Below are 14,397 nucleotides of genomic sequence, written 5' to 3'. Positions count from 1 at the left end.
ATTTTCAGGTGGCACCCCAGAGGGTACAGGAGACAACTGGAAGTCCTTCACCGGGTTGGAGGGGGACAGAGACTTGGGGGTAATCTCTGCTTCGAGGTACATCTTGTCAAGCTCACAGGAAGAAATAGACGGGTTATCAGGTACATAATGAGGAAAAGTCACTGTCTCTTTGTTATCTGGTGGTACCCCGGAGGATTCAGGAAACAACTGGAGGTCCTCCGCCAGGTCAGAAGAGTGCAGAGGCTCAGAGAAAACATCTGCTTCAGAGTACACTAGGTCGGACTCACTGGACGAAGCAGGCGAGGTATCGGGTACCGAGTATAGGAAAGTCTCTGTCCATTCACCACCAGGTGGCACCTCGAAGGGTTCTGGAGACAACTGGTGGTCCTCCGCCTGGTCAGAGGGGTGTAGAGACTCACGGGTAACCTCTGCTTCAGAGTACACTAGGTCGGACTCACTGGACGAAGCAAGCGAGGTATCAGATCCAGGATATAGGAAAGTTTCTGTCCATTCACCACCAGGTGGCACCCAGAAGGGTTCTGGAGACAACTGGAGGTCCTCCGCCTGGTCGGAGGGGTGTAGAGACTCGGGGGTAACTACCACTTTGGGGTACCCATTGTCAGGCTCACAGGACGAAGTGGACAAAGTATCGAGTACCGGGTGTAGAGAAGTCTCTCTCCATTTGTCATCGAGTGGTATCCCGGAGGATTCAGGAGGCAACAGGGGGTCCTCCACCAGGTAGTAGAGGTGCACAGACTCAGAGGTAACCACAGCTTTGGAGCATCCTTGGACATGCACACCAGTTAAAGTGGGTGAAGCATCTGATGCCGGGTGCAGGAAGTTCTCCTGTGTGGAGTCTGGATGGGCAGAAGTCTCTTCGGGCAGGAGAACTGGTGCACTACCCACGCACATTACCCGTTGGGGCTTCTCCGGGATACAGGGAGATGAAGCTTCAGTAGGGACTTCAAGGTTGGGGTCAGGAGGTCTCAGTGAGGACAGACCCTGGCGTGACGGCTTGCCTCTACGTCTAGCACACCTGGACTGCCTCTTGAGGTTGGGAGAAGTATTCCGGAAAGCGTAGTCACCCTGTGAGGATTCTGGGTGGGCAGTAGTCTCATTGGGCTGGAGGACTATTGCGCTACCCACACACATTACCCGTCGGGGCTGCTCCGGGATATTGGGAAGTGAAGCTTCAGCAGGTGCTTCAGGGTTAGGGTCCACGAAGACCATACGAAAGGCCACCAGGAAGGCCTGCAGGTCAAGGACGACAGGATCCCATTCTTCCCATAGGGGGGTGACCCATTTCAAGGCATCACCCGCTAGGTAGTCAATCATAAAGGCCACTTTAGCCCAATCAGAAGGAAAATAGAGAGGGTAGGCCTTAAAGTGTAGCATGCATTGCTCCACAAATGCACGACACTGTCTTGGATCCCCATAGTAACGTGGCGGATCCGCAGGAACGAGAGCTGATAGATACATCTGGACGGTGCATAATTCGCCTGCAACTCAGCTAAGAAAAAAAAATGTATTTATTTATTTTAATGCATGTATTCGATGGAAAACTTCTCAGAGAGCGAAGGCCGTGGGGCTCAACGGGAACCATGGCCTGAGCATGCTGTAATGCACACGCCCGGGCTGAGCGGTGGGTGCGTGTGATTGTAGCGATTCCACTGGACCGTGCCGGAGAGTGAATGCCTGGAGGGGCGTAACTAGGTATTCACCCGATCCGACCAGGGTCCACGACGGCATACGATGCCAGTGCACCAAGGAGGAACCGAGCAGAGGGACCAGGTGCTACTCCAGGACAGACACCGGACACGGCTGTTGACCCACACAGGGGAATACAGGAACAGACTGGTAGGCTGGCACACAGACTGGTGGGTATAGGCAGGCACGACTGGTATGCAGGCAGGCGGGTATGCAGGCAGGGGGTACAGGCAAGCACAGCTAGAGTGCAGACAGGGAGGCACTAGCAGGTAGGAACACAGGCAGGATAGGACCCAGTACACACTGGGACTCAGGAACAATACAGGCAGAGGGGTACAGGCAAGCACAGCTAGAGTGCAGACAGGGAGGCACTAGCAGGTAGGGACACTGGCGGGATAGGACCCAGTACACACTGGGAATCAGGAACAGAACCACAGATGTGGCGGACAAACACAGCAGAGTGAGGCCGCTCAGAGAGGTGAGCGAGAACAGGGCAGGACAAGGCCGCCAGGAGCGGTGAACAAAGGGTCAGAGCTGAGCGAGACTGCCGGAGCAGTGAGCAAGAGTAAAGCAGGACGAGGCCGCCTGGAGCGGTGAGCAAGAGTGGAGCAAGACTGCCGGAGCAGTGAGCAAAAGGATAAGAGCGGAGCGAGACTGCCGGAGCAGCGAGCAAAAGGGTCCGAGCGGAGCAAGGCTGCCGGAGCAGCGAGCAAAAGGAGTCAGAGCAGGCTAGAACCGCCGGAGCGGTGAGCAAAGGAGTCAGAGCAGGCTAGAACCGCCGGAGCGGTGAGCAAAGGAGTAGGAGCAGGCTAGAACCGCCGGAGCGGTAAGCAAGGCAGAGCAGGGGGGACAGGGCTCTGTTCACACGGAACAGACAGGAAGAGAAAGGCAGAGCCAGATACCCACAGGATACTTGCAGTGAAGTAGCGAGTGGACCACAAACTCACAAACGGGAGTACAGAGACAACAAGCAGGAGTTAGGTACGAGTTCAGACTCTGCAGAAAAAGGAAGGGAACGGACATAGAGGCAAAACAGGTAAAGGATAGGAAAGAGTTCAGACTGGAACTGAGTGTACTGAGGAGACCGACACTGCAGCGGGATACAGGAGCGGGTCTGGGAATACGGCCCCCAGAGAGGCGGGACGAACAGGCAAGGAGCGTGTTCAGACAGGACAGACAAGATACAGGAGCGGGTCTAGGTAATCGGCCCCTAGAAGGCGAGAGGAACAGGCTAGGAGCGTGTTCAGACAGGACAGACAAGATACAGGAACAGGTCTAGGTAATCGGCCCCTAGAAGGCGGGAGGAACAGGCTAGGAGCGAGTTCAGACAGGCCTGGAAATACAGCCTCCAGGATAGGCAGACGAGAGAACACAGACAGGACTCAGTTCAGACACGGGAACTGATACCGCAAGGCAGGAGACATAGACAGGACTCAGTTCAGACACGGGAACTGATACCGCAAGGCAGGAGACATAGACAGGACTCAGTTCAGACACGGGAACTGATACCGCAAGGCAGGAGACATAGACAGGACTCAGCTCAGACACGGGAACTGATACCGCAAGGCAGGAGACATAGACAGGACTCAGTTCAGACACGGGAACTGATACCGCAAAGCAGGAGACATAGACAGGACTCAGTTCAGACACGGGAACTGATACCGCAAAGCAGGAGACAAAGAACGGGACCTGGCACCTTCAGAGTGCAAGCACACACTGAATGAAACACTATGCTCAGGCAGGGATAGATGGGAGCAGCTGAGCTATATACCAGGTGACAGACAGCAATAGGCTGAGGACGCACAAGGGGTGTGACCCACAGCAGGTACAAAAAGCAGGAAGTGATCGGGCGCCGCCCTTAAGCAGCAGAAACAGACACAAACAGACAGCATGGAGGGAAGCCAGAGAGACATTCTGGACTGGAGATCAAGTGCGCGCTCTTGCACAGTGGGAGATGGACCACCATGCAAGGACGCCGCCAGGTATGTTACATTATGGTTGTGGCACCCATGCTCCCCTGACCTCAACCCCATTGAGAACCTCTGGAGCATCATCAAAAGGAGTGTCTATAATGGCGGGAGGCAGTTCACATCTAAGCAACAGCTCTGGGAGGGTATTCTGTTCTCATGCAAAACAATTAAAGCAGAAACCATCCAAAACCTGACAAATTCAATGGATGAGAGAGTTCAGAAGCTCCTTTCGAACAAGGGGTCCTATGTGCAAATGTAACATCACCTAGAATAAAGTTTTGAGCTGAAAGCTGTTTGATTTCAGTGTGTAATAACCTGCTAATGCTAATAATTTCAAAAATGACCATTTTTTTGTTCTTTATTAAAATGAAAAGGTTGAAAACTCTGCTGTGCATAATAATTTGGAACATGCATTCTGAGTGCAGTTTGAGTTTGTTATTTTTTTAAAAATATACTGTAATCATAGGCAGTTTGTACAAAAACCTTTCAATTGTACTCTAATAGTTATTTGACTGGAAAATTACAATGACTGCAATTCATATAGGTAATTTGGGAAAATCAGAGAAAATATTATTTGCATAATAATTTGGAACACAGTGTAAAGAATTGTGTCTTTATTTCAATTAAAGGACTTTATTCTGGGTGTTTGTGTTTTTTTTTTTAACTTTGACTATGGGGTTAGTAATGGGGGTGTCTTATAGACGCCTCTCCATTACTAACCTGGGCTTGATGTCAGCTGGCATTATAGGCTGACATCAACTCCAGCCCTATTACCCCACTGCCACCGCTACAGGGCAGTGGGAAGAGCGAGGCTAAGTGCCAGAATTGGCGCATCCTAAGGATGCGCCGTTTCTGGGGCCGCTGACGGCTGGTGTTTCTAGCCTGGGAGGGGGCCAATAGTCATGGCACCCTTTCTGGGCTATTGTAGCATACCTGGCGGCGTTCTTGCATGGTGTTCCATCTCTCATCATGCAAGATCGCAAACTTCTTCTCCCGCCCAGCTTCCTGGTCTGGCTTCTTTCCTTGTGCTCTGCTCTGCTCCACTTTGGCTGCATAGGGCGACGCCCGCTGAACTTCCTGTTTCTTGTACCTGCTGCGGACACGCTCCTGTTGCACCTTCAGCCTATTGCTGTCCATCTTTGGGTATTTATACCACCTTCTTCCTCAAGATGGCGCCTGAGCATTGTTTCTTGTCAGTTGGCTTTTTGTCTCTGACATGCCAGGTCCTATCTTGTTTTCCTGCCTGTTTTCCAGTTCTGTGTCTGAACTGTGGTCTGTTCTTGTGAACACGCTTCTTGCCTGTTCTTTCGCCTTCTAGGGGCCGTATTCCTAGATCTGCCTGCCTGTGCCTTGCGGTATCTGTTCCCGTCTGAACAGAGTCCTGTTTGTGTCTCTGCCTTGCGGTATCTGTTCCCGTCTGAACAGAGTCCTGTTTGTGTTCCTGCCTTGCGGTATCTGTTCCCGTCTGAACAGAGTCCTGTTTGTGTTCCTGCCTTGCTGTCTCTGTTCCCGTTCCTCTCTTCCCTGTTGTCTGTGCCTCGTTTCTACTTTAACCTTGTCTCCCTTTTCCCTCTATGTCTGTTTTCTGTGTCTTTCTGCAGAGTCTGAACACGCTCCTAAATTCCTCCTCGTCGTCTCTGTACCTCTGTTGTGAATTTAGTGTATGCTCGCTACTTCTATGTAAGTACTGTGCGTGCTTCTGGTTCTGCCTTTCCTTCTCCGTCTGTTCTTTGTGAACAGAGTCCTATCCCCTTGCCTTGTTTACCGCTCTGCGGTGTCCGCTCTGCTCCTGCTTAGCTTGCCGCTCTTGCGGTTTCTGCTCTGCTCCTGCCTTGTTTACCGCTCTGCGGTGTCCACTCTGCTCCTGCTTAGCTTGCCGTTCTTGCGGTTTCTACTCTGCTCCTGCCTTGTTTGCCGCTCTGCGGTGTCCGCTCTGCTCCTGCATAGCTTGCCGCTCTTGCGGTTTCTGCTCTGCTCCTGCCTTGTTTACCGCTCTGCGGTGTCCGCTCTGCTCCTGCTTAGCTTGCCGCTCTTGTGGTTTCTGCTCTGCTCCTGCCTTGTTTACCGCTCTGCGGTGTCCGCTCTGCTCCTGCTTAGCTTGCCGCTCTTGCGGTTCCTGCTCTGCTCCTGCCTTGTTTACCACTCTGCGGTGTCCGCTCTGCTCCTGCTTAGCTTGCCGCTCTTGCGGTTTCTGCTCTGCTCCTGCCTTGTTTACCGCTCTGCGGTGTCCGCTCTGCTCCTGCTTAGCTTGCCGCTCTTGCGGTTCCTGCTCTGCTCCTGCCTTGTTTACCACTCTGCGGTGTCCGCTCTGCTCCTGCTTAGCTTGCCGCTCTTGCGGTTTCTGCTCTGCTCCTGCCTTGTTTACCGCTCTGCGGTGTCCGCTCTGCTCCTGCTTAGCTTGCCGCTCTTGTGGTTTCTGCTCTGCTCCTGCCTTGTTTACCGCTCTGCGGTGTCCGCTCTGCTCCTGCTTAGCTTGCCACTCTTGCGGTTCCTGCTCTGCTCCTGCCTTGTTTACCACTCTGCGGTGTCCGCTCTGCTCCTGCTTAGCTTGCCGCTCTTGCGGTTTCTGCTCTGCTCCTGCCTTGTTTACCGCTCTGCGGTGTCCACTCTGCTCCTGCTTAGCTTGCCGCTCTTGCGGTTTCTGCTCTGCTCCTGCCTTGTTTACCGCTCTGCGGTGTCCGCTCTGCTCCTGCCTTGCTTGCCGCTCCTGCGGTTTCTGCTCTGCTCTTATCTTGCTTACTGCTTCTGCGGTTTCCACCCTGCCCTGCTTCTGCCTGCTGCTCCGGCAGTCCTGTCCTGCCCTGCTTCTGCCCGCTGCTCCGGCAGTCCTGTCCTGCCCTGCTTGTGCTCGCTGCTCCTGCAGCCCCGCCCTGCTCTGTTCTTGCCCACCGCTTCGGGCGTTCCCTCTCTGCTGTGGTTGTCTACCGCATCTGCGGTTATGTGACCTAGTCTGTACTGGGTCTTAACCTCTCTGTGCTCCAGCCCGTCCTTTCGGCCAGTACCTCCCTGCCTGCATACTCGCCTGCATCCACCCATCTGCATACCTGCCATGTTTGCTTACATCCACCAGTCTGTGCCAGCCTAACTTGCCTGTTCCAGTAATCCCAGTGTTGGTCAACCCCCGTGTCCGGAGTTTGACCTGGAGTAGCACCTGGTCCCTCTGCCCGGTTTCTCCCTGGTGCACTGGCATCGTATGCCGTCGTGCCACCTTGGTCGGATCGGCCAGATACTTAGTCACGCCCCTCCAGGCACTCTCCGGTCCATGGTCCAGTGGAACCACAGCACCCGCACACGCCAGTCAGTACGGGCGTGTGCATAACAGCTATTAATATCAGCCCCCAGCTATCTGCCTAGCCTTTGCTAGCTATTAAAATAGGGGGGACCCCACGTCAGTTTTTGGGGGGGGTCCCCCATTTTAATAGCTAGTAAAGGCTAGGTATTCAGCTGGGGGCTGATATTAGTAGCCTGGGAAGCTCCATGGGTATTATCCCCTTCCCAGGCTTCAAACATCTGCCCCAGCCATCTGCTTAACCTCCGCTAGAGCCTAAAATAACGGGGAACCCCACGCCAATTTTTTTAATAATAAATCCTTTATTTTAACACTAAATGACAAGTACAGTAATCAACACTGTCACTGTACTTCATATATATGTGACTGACATGTTTCTATCTATCTAATCTATGTGTGATGCTCTATTCCTTCTTGTCTAAATTGTCGGGTACCGGTGTATGCCGCTGCTGAATTGCCGGCCGGCTTTTTTAAAGAAAGCGTCTTCTGAGCAGTTTGTCAGCTTTTGGACACCTTTGAAGGTGTTTTCTATGTGTTTCTATGTGTTTTTGTTTGCCTGCCATTGGTTTTAACGGTGTTCGACGGTGTTCTAAGGTGTTCGACGAACAGTTCGACGAACAGTTCCTCGAACATCCCGGTGTTCGACGAACCGAACCGAACCCGAACACTACAGGGGTGGCTCAACACTACTTGGGAGTAGGGAATAGTTGTGATTGCAGTCCTTTTAAGTGCTAGGTTACAGCATTTCCTACGACTTTTATCAGGCAGGTCTGTGCTCTTAAATAGATAGATTGTGGGAGTAAAGACTAATTGTAATTGCAGTCCTTTTCAGGACTAGGTTACATCAGTTCCTATCAGTTTTTGCCAGGCAGGTCTGTGCCAGTGCTGTGCAAGTTTTTTTCACAGCATTTGGCTGAATCTAGCAAAGCTAATCCTTTTTGGCCTATTGCAGAGTGTGTTAGTCAGAGGAGTAGCCTATCTGTGTTGCAAGATATACCACCTGTGTATAGAATACCAATTTTTTTACTGCACCTAGTGAAGTAAAATCTTTTGGGCATAGCATCATTCTATTAGTCCATCTATACTGACCTCCATCAGGTTGCAAGTTGAATATAATTTTTTTCTGCATCTAGCTCTGAAAAAATATTTGGGCTTCTAGCTGTGTGTGGGACTTGTTCTATTAATCCATCTATACTGACCTCCATCAGGTTGCAAACTGAATATATTTTTTTTCTGCATTTACCTCTGAAAAAATATTGGGCTTCTAGCTGTGTGTGGGACTTGTTCTATTAGTCCATCTATACTGACCTCCATCAGGTTGCAAACTGAATATAATTTTTTTCTGCATCTACCTCTGAAAAAATATTTGGGCTTCTAGCTGTGTGTGGGACTTGTTCTATTAATCCATCTATACTGACCTCCATCAGGTTGCAAACTGAATATATTTTTTTTCTGCATCTACCTCTGAAAAAATATTGGGCTTCTCGCTGTGTGTGGGACTTGTTCTATCAATCCATCTTTACAGACCTCCATCAGGTTGCAAACTGAATATATTTTTTTCTGCATCTAGCTCTGAAAAACTATTTGGCCTTCTAGCAGTGTGTGGGACTTTCTCTATTAGTCCATCTATACTGACCTCCATCAGGTTGCAAACTGAATATATTTTTTTTCTGCATCTACCTCTGAAAAAATATTGGGCTTGTAGCTGTGTGTGGGACTTGTTCTATTAATCCATCTATACAGACCTCCATCAGGTTGCAAACTAAATATAATTTTTTTCTGCATCTACCTCTGAAAAAATATTTGGGTTTCTAGCAGTGTGTGGGACTTTCTCTATTAGTCCATCTATACAGACCTCCATCAGGTTGCAAACTGAATATAATTTTTTTCTGCATCTAGCTCTGAAAAAATATTTGGCCTTCTAGCAGTGTGTGGGACTTTCTCTATTAGTCCATGTATACTGACCTCCATCAGGTTGCAAATTCAAAATAATTTTTATCTGCATCTACCTCTGAAAAAATATTTGGCCTTCTAGCAGTGTGTGGGACTTTCTCTATTAGTCCATCTATACTGACCTCCATCAGGTTGCAAATTAAAAATAATTTCTATCTGCATCTACCTCTGAAAAAATATTTGGGCTTCTAGCTGTGTGTGGGACTTGTTCTATTAATCCATCTATACTGACCTCCATCAGGTTGCAAACTGAATATATTTTTTTTCTGCATCTACCTCTGAAAAAATATTGGGCTTCTCGCTGTGTGTGGGACTTGTTCTATTAATCCATCTATACAGACCCCCATCAGGTTGCAAACTGAATATATTTTTTTCTGCATCTAGCTCTGAAAAACTATTTGGCCTTCTAGTAGTGTGTGGGACTTTCTCTATTAGTCCATCTATACTGACCTCCATCAGGTTGCAAACTGAATATATATTTTTTCTGCATCTACCTCTGAAAAAATATTGGGCTTGTAGCTGTGTGTGGGACTTGTTCTATTAATCCATCTATACAGACCTCCATCAGGTTGCAAACTGAATATAATTTTTTTCTGCATCTACCTCTGAAAAAATATTTGGGTTTCTAGCAGTGTGTGGGACTTTCTCTATTAGTCCATCTATACTGACCTCCATCAGGTTGCAAACTGAATATAATTTTTCTCTGCATCTAGCTCTGAAAAAATATTTGGCCTTCTAGCAGTGTGTGGGACTTTCTCTATTATTCCATCTATACTGACCTCCATCAGGTTGCAAATTCAAAATAATTTTTATCTGCATCTAGCTCTGAAAAAATATTTGGCCTTCTAGCAGTGTGTGGGACTTTCTCTATTAGTCCATCTATACTGACCTCCATCAGGTTGCAAATTAAAAATAATTTTTATCTGCATCTACCTCTGAAAAAATATTTGGGCTTCTAGCTGTGTGTGTGGGACTTATTCTATTAGTCCATCTATACTGACCTCCATCAGGTTGCAAACTGAATATAATTTTTTTCTGCATCTACCTCTGAAAAAATATTTGGCCTTCTAGCAGTGTGTGGGACTTTCTCTATTAGTCCATCTATACTGACCTCCATCAGGTTGCAAATTAAAAATAATTTTTATCTGCATCTAGCTCTGAAAAAATATTTGGCCTTAGTCCATCTATACTGACCTACATCAGGTTGCAAATTAAAAATAATTTTTATCTGCCTCTAGCTCTGAAAAAATATTTGGCCTTCTAGCAGTGTGTGGGACTTTCTCTATTAGTCCATCTATACTGACCTCCATCAGGTTGCAAATTAATAATTTTTTTCTGCATCTAGCTCTGAAAAAATATTTGGCCTTCTAGCAGTGTGTGGGACTTTCTCTATTAGTCCATCTATACTGACCTCCATCAGGTTGCAAATTAAAAATAATTTTTATCTGCATCTACCTCTGAAAAAATATTTGGGCTTCTAGCTTTGTGTGGGACTTGTTCTATTAGTCCATCTATACTGACCTCCATCAGGTTGCAAACTGAATATAATTTTTTTCTGCATCTAGCTCTGAAAAAATATTTGGCCTTCTAGCAGTGTGTGGGACTTTCTCTATTAGTCCATCTATACTGACCTCCATCAGGTTGCAAATTAAAAATAATTTTTATCTGCATCTAGCTCTGAAAAAATATTTGGCCTTCTAGCAGTGTGTGGGACTTTCTCTATTAGTCCATCTATACTGACCTCCATCAGGTTGCAAACTGAATATAATTTTTTTCTGCATCTACCTCTGAAAAAATATTTTGGCTTCTAGCTGTGTGTGGGACTTGTTCTATTAATCCATCTATACTGACCTCCATCAGGTTGCAAACTGAATATATTTTTTTTCTGCATCTACCTCTGAAAAAGTATTGGGCTTCTCGCTGTGTGTGGGACTTGTTCTATTAATCCATCTATACAGACCTCCATCAGGTTGCAAACTGAATATATTTTTTTCTGCATCTAGCTCTGAAAAACTATTTGGCCTTCTAGCAGTGTGAGGGACTTTCTCTATTAGTCCATCTATACTGACCTCCATCAGGTTGCAAACTGAATATATTTTTTTTCTGCATCTACCTCTGAAAAAATATTGGGCTTGTAGCTGTGCGTGGGACTTGTTCTATTAATCCATCTATACAGACCTCCATCAGGTTGCAAACTGAATATAATTTTTTTCTGCATCTACCTCTGAAAAAATATTTGGGTTTCTAGCAGTGTGTGTGACTTTCTCTATTAGTCCATCTATACAGACCTCCATCAGGTTGCAAACTGAATATAATTTTTTTCTGCATCTACCTCTGAAAAAATATTTGGCCTTCTAGCAGTGTGTGGGACTTTCTCTATGAGTCCATCTATACTGACCTCCATCAGGTTGCAAATTCAAAATAATTTTTATCTGCATCTACCTCTGAAAAAATATTTGGCCTTCTAGCAGTGTGTGGGACTTTCTCTATTAGTCCATCTATACTGACCTCCATCAGGTTGCAAATTAAAAATAATTTTTATCTGCATCTACCTCTGAAAAAATATTTGGGCTTCTAGCTGTGTGTGGGACTTGTTCTATTAATCCATCTATACTGACCTCCATCAGGTTGCAAACTGAATATATTTTTTTTCTGCATCTACCTCTGAAAAAATATTGGGCTTCTCGCTGTGTGTGGGACTTGTTCAATTAATCCATCTATACAGACCTCCATCAGGATGCAAACTGAATATATTTTTTTCTGCATCTAGCTCTGAAAAAATATTTAGCCTTCTAGCAGTGTGTGGGACTTTCTCTATTAGTCCATCTATACTGACCTCCATCAGGTTGCAAATTAAAAATAATTTTTATCTGCATCTACCTCTGAAAAAATATTTGGCCTTCTAGCAGTGTGTGGGACTTTCTCTATTAGTCCATCTATACTGACCTCCATCAGGTTGCAAACTGAATATAATTTTTTTCTGCATCTAGCTCTGAAAAAATATTTGGCCTTCTAGCAGTGTGTGGGACTTTCTCTATTAGTCCATCTATACTGACCTCCATCAGGTTGCAAATTAAAAATAATTTTTATCTGCATCTAGCTCTGAAAAAATATTTGGCCTTCTAGCAGTGTGTGGGACTTTCTCTATTAGTCCATCTATACTGACCTCCATCAGGTTGCAAATTAATAATTTTTTTCTGCATCTAGCTCTGAAAAAATATTTGGCCTTCTAGCAGTGTGTGGGACTTTCTCTATTAGTCCATCTATACTGACCTCCATCAGGTTGCAAATTAATAACTTTTTTCTGCATCTAGCTCTGAAAAAATATTTGGCCTTCTAGCAGTGTGTGGGACTTTCTCTATTAGTCCAGCTATACTGACCTCCATCAGGTTGCAAATTAAAAATAATTTTTATCTGCATCTACCTCTGAAAAAATATGTGGGCTTCTAGCTTTTTGTGGGACTTGTTCTATTAGTCCATCTATACTGACCTCCATCAGATTGCAAACTGAATATAATTTTTTTCTGCATCTAGCTCTGAAAAAATATTTGGCCTTCTAGCAGTGTGTTGGACTTTCTCTATTAGTCCATCTATACTGACCTCCATCAGGTTGCAAATTAAAAATAATTTTTATCTGCATCTGCCTCTGAAAAAATATTTGGGCTTCTAGCAGTGTGTGGGACTTGTTCTATTAGTCCATCTATACTGACCTCCATCGGGTTGCAAACTGAATATAATTTTTTTCTGCATCTAGCTCTGAAAAAATATTTGGCCTTCTAGCAGTGTGTGGGACTTTCTCTATTAGTCCATCTATACTGACCTCCATCAGGTTGCAAATTAAAAATAATTTTTATCTGCATCTACCTCTGAAAAAATATTTGGCCTTCTAGCAGTGTGTGGGACTTTCTCTATTAGTCCATCTATACTGACCTCCATCAGGTTGCCAACTGAATATAATTTTTTTCTGCATCTATCTCTGAAAAAATATTTTGCCTTCTAGCACTGTGTGAGACTTTCTCTATTAGTCCATCTATACTGACCTCCATCAGGTTGCAAATTAAAAATAATTTTTATCTGCATCTAGCTCTGAAAAAATATTTGGCCTTCTAGCAGTGTGTGGGACTTTCTCTATTAGTCCATCTATACTGACCTCCATCAGGTTGCAAATTAAAAATAATTTTTATCTGCATCTACCTCTGAAAAAATATTTGGCCTTCTAGCAGTGTGTGGGACTTTCTCTATTAGTCCATCTATACTGACCTCCATCAGGTTGCAAATTAATAATTTTTTTCTGCATCTAGCTCTGAAAAAATATTTGGCCTTCTAGCAGTGTGTGGGACTTTCTCTATTAGTCCATCTATACTGACCTCCATCAGGTTGCAAATTAAAAATAATTTTTATCTGCATCTACCTCTGAAAAAATATTTGGGCTTCTAGCAGTGTGTGGGACTTGTTCTATTAGTCCATCTATACTGACCTCCATCGGGTTGCAAACTGAATATAATTTTTTTCTGCATCTAGCTCTGAAAAAATATTTGGCCTTCTAGCAGTGTGTGGGACTTTCTCTATTAGTCCATCTATACTGACCTCCATCAGGTTGCAAATTAAAAATAATTTTTATCTGCATCTACCTCTCAAAAAATATTTGGCCTTCTAGCAGTGTGTGGGACTTTCTCTATTAGTCCATCTATACTGACCTCCATCAGGTTGCCAACTGAATATAATTTTTTTCTGCATCTATCTCTGAAAAAATATTTTGCCTTCTAGCACTGTGTGGGACTTTCTCTATTAGTCCATCTATACTGACCTCCATCAGGTTGCAAATTAAAAATAATTTTTATCTGCATCTAGCTCTGAAAAAATATTTGGCCTTCTAGCAGTGTGTGAGACTTTCTCTATTAGTCCATCTATACTGACCTCCATCAGGTTGCAAATTAAAAATAATTTTTATCTGCATCTACCTCTGAAAAAATATTTGGCCTTCTAGCAGTGTGTGGGACTTTCTCTATTAGTCCATCTATACTGACCTCCATCAGGTTGCAAACTGAATATAATTTTTTTCTGCATCTAGCTCTGAAAAAATATTTGGCCTTCTAGCAGTGTGTTGGACTTTATCTATTAGTCCATCTATACTGACCTCCATCAGGTTGCAGATTAAAAATAATTTTTATCTGCATCTAGCTCTGAAAAAATATTTGGCCTTCTAGCAGTGTGTCGGACTTTCTCTATTAGTCCATCTATACTGACCTCCATCAGGTTGCAAATTAAAAATAATTTTTATCTGCATCTAGCTCTGAAAAAATATTTGGCCTTCTAGCAGTGTGTGGGACTTTCTCTATTAGTCCATCTATACTGACCTCCATCAGGTTGCAAATTAAAAATAATTTTTATCTGCATCTACCTCTGAAAAAATATTTGGGCTTCTAGCTTTTTGTGGGACTTGTTCTATTAGTCCATCTATACTGACCTCCATCAGGT

Source organism: Phyllobates terribilis, unplaced genomic scaffold (genome assembly GCF_046119375.1).
Source record: "Phyllobates terribilis strain yellow unplaced genomic scaffold, ASM4611937v1 Scaffold_11__3_contigs__length_659146591, whole genome shotgun sequence".
Lineage (NCBI taxonomy): Eukaryota > Metazoa > Chordata > Amphibia > Anura > Dendrobatidae > Phyllobates > Phyllobates terribilis.
This window is presented reverse-complemented; position numbering follows the sequence as displayed.